General features: G+C 48.3%; 1 non-coding gene across 1 annotated transcript; it reads left to right on the top strand.

Annotated features, from left to right (window-relative positions):
• Positions 1 to 1,672: 1,672 nt before the first annotated feature.
• Trnaa-cgc (transfer RNA alanine (anticodon CGC)) lies at positions 1,673 to 1,744 on the top strand. The gene has a single exon. It is a non-coding gene; the product is annotated as a tRNA-Ala (tRNA).
• The last annotated feature ends 1,464 nt before the right edge of the window (positions 1,745 to 3,208 follow it).

The following is a 3,208-nucleotide window of genomic DNA, read 5'->3' as shown; positions in this document are numbered from 1 at the left end:
TTATCACTTGTGATCGGTGAAATGCAAGGAAGAAGTCCGCTCCCGAGCGAAAGAGCGACCGCATTCCCCGCTCGCCCTGTGCGAATTAAAGGCAAGGCTAGAGGGAAGACAGGACGCGCGTTCCACGACGCGAGGTCGGTAGCATGCCCAACGAAAGCCAACGGAACGCGATCGTGCAAGTGCTCCGGCTTCGCATCGCCTCATGGTTCCATTTAGCGTCCCAAAACCAAATATATTGCTCAAGGTGTGCCTTGCGTTTTTCGTAGAAATAATTTCCTTATCATGTACATTAAGACGAAAAGTTGAAAGCTCACTAGAGTGTATCGCCCGCAAAGTATGTCTTTTAGTGTGATTTAACTCTCGTACGGCAGGGTTCTCGCGCCGTTGCCGGTCCACCTCGCCCGTTGACGATCGGGCGAGGTGGCTACATGCAACTACTACTACTACACTTTAAGAAAAACATCTGGCGTTCTTTCGTTCTGCTTTTACAAAACATCTGGCGTCTTTCGTTGGTTTATTTCATCAATCAACGGCGTTTTGAACAAAATTTTTATTGTTTAATCACGCACAGGAGAAATCTCACCAGGCACTACCTTGGAGGTAAACAATGGCTGCTAATGGCAATGAGAGACAGAAGAAGTCGGCTTTTAGCTAACACTTACACTTCTACTTCTACTAACGTTTCCTACTGGAACATGCCAATGGCTGCTAATGGGGAATGAGAGACAGAAGAATTCGGCTTTTAGTTAACGCGCACGCTGCGAATTTTTTTATTGTTCAACAACGCACAGGAGAAATCTCCCACCGGCACCACCTTGGAGGTCAAAGCGAAAGACTTGTTACTCACTACTACGACCACGACGACTACGAGGGACGAACGGGTGCCGCCTTAAGGAGCTGCGCCCCTAAAAATGAAAATGAAGCGATGGCATGTTTCTTACAATTAGCTACCTACCTGCATTGGGACCCTCGCAGTCCGGAGGTAAAGATGGGAAGTAAACAGTTCTTGCAATGCAACATCAGGGGCCTTTGGCCACCATTATCTTCAAAAACCTGCGTGGTCATAACCTTGCTCTGTAAACAACGACGGGAGAGGTCCGGCTGAGTAAAAGTATGGAGCAGGCTTTGCGCCTCTCTCATAGGTGATTAGGGAGAACGGCTCCCTCCCCTGCCCCCCCTCCCTCTCTCCCATGTGCGCACGCCTCTGTGTGTCATCACCTTGAGCAGATGTGGCTGCATTGGCATTCTAAAGTTTTCAACCTCCTTAGCCGGCACCTATTGTGCGAATGCGTACTTAAGTCACGTTCAGGCACAACAAGAGCCAAAAAAAAAAAAACAAATATCAATGAACGAGCAGAAAGTCGCATCTAGCGCACACCTCAATTCGCCGCGGAAGTGGGGGTAATTGCGTTAGCGACATCTTGTGCGACTCGGACACAGCGTTAACTGGCAGGGGCAATCTTTGATACCAGCGTAGCCTCTGTGGACGGCCGTTTTCATAGCGCTGCGAAGGACTCCTAGGGGTGAGGCGTGAGCATTGCCAGCACCGCTGGGCCTTACACTTACCTACACTTACCTTCAACTTATTACCACTTTTGTGTAAACGACATTTGTACCGTTGGTTTTTATTACTAAAGGTGAGGTTGAAAAAGGACGTCTGAAACATCGACATGGGGGTGTAGCTGAGTGGTAGAGCGCTCGCTTCGCATGTGAGAAGTCCCGGGTTCAAACCCCGGCACCTCCATTCAACTTTTTTTTTCTTTTTGAAGTGTTCAAAGAATCGTAAGCTGGCACACTCTGTGGACAACTCGAACAAGTTCCTCTTCTGCACAGAAGACAAGAATTATTTGAACAACGAAAAGGCGACAGAGACAAATGTGCCAAATAAATAAGTTTTGAATCGGCCCGGCCGGTTGAAATTGTTAGATTCGCGCGACAGAGGCTTCGCGTACGCGTAAGGTCACCACACTTTGAACCATTTAAATGACCAAATGTGATTGAACACCATGGCTAGCGCCATGTTTGTCTACTCGTCTTACGATCAGCCACGTTGTGGCGCATCCATTCACTGACCGCTACTGTCTTTGTTTTCTTCTGTTTTTGTTTTTTGTACATGTGTGCTCAGCTTCAGAAAAAAAGGCCGCGCACAATATAATGTGCTCTGCTTTGAGAGAAGACGCAGGGTAATTGTCATAAAAAGAAACACTGAGACTATTTTCGTTGCTCTATCTGTCGAGCAGTTACCTACGTAATACGGTAACTGCTGGACAGATACTGTATTGAATAAAACCGGCAGTATGCGCATTAGCCGATCCTTGTTATCGATAGTAAACCTAGCTGATAACGTCAGAGGCTTAGGAGGGGTGAAGGGGGTGAAGTTACAACGCAAGGCAGGTTAAATGAGAGGTCATTCGGGAGGGACCATCGTTCTGCAGTGGATCCAAATACGCTTATGATGATGATGATGGGGTGATTTTTAGTAATACTCTTACTAAGGGAGAGTGCTAAGCCGTGCCTGTATAAGAAGCTCGTCGGTTTGCTAGAACGCGTCCTCTGTAACGTATTATTCCCCGAGTTGACTGCGCTGAGTGGCAAGCCGGTACTTCACCTGGCGAACCTCCGTGCCTTTCCCTCCGTATTATTCTCCCTTCTTTCAGGCGCTCATTTTCAACTCCTATAAACTCCATTTCTAGTTCGGTTGCTTCGTTGTGCATAATTTTTATTCATAGCATGACGGTCACCACGAGCATTCCGTTGACAATAGAAACTTCTGACACGCATTTTTGAACTGGGCTATCCCCCTGGTCATCGTAACATGAATGAACGCCTTGCTTTACGTGGTCACAGACTCACATGAAGTGTGCACGAGGTATCTGAACAGACGGATCGGAGAGGCGGCGATTGAAATATTTAAAAACGCGAAGATAGAAGCAGCAACCATCATCTGGACGCTGGGACACGCGTCTCTCGCAGGGAACCACGCGACTCACACCGCGGCTCGAGATCATGCACGCCGAGCAATCTACGAAGCGCAGGGAACGCCTGCCATAGCCTGTCACGAACAATTTGAGCGCATACCATGAAAGCACTGCGATATTCCGGCGCACTACAGGTACCAGAGAAGACGCTACTCATCGACACATTAGGGACTCAGCCGGGATCAAGCGGTGACATGGAGAAGACAGCAGGCTGGATCCTACCTGCATGG

The sequence above is a fragment of the Rhipicephalus sanguineus genome, chromosome 4, assembly GCF_013339695.2.
Source record: "Rhipicephalus sanguineus isolate Rsan-2018 chromosome 4, BIME_Rsan_1.4, whole genome shotgun sequence".
Classification (NCBI taxonomy): Eukaryota; Metazoa; Arthropoda; class Arachnida; order Ixodida; family Ixodidae; genus Rhipicephalus; species Rhipicephalus sanguineus.
This window is presented reverse-complemented; position numbering and strand designations above follow the sequence as displayed.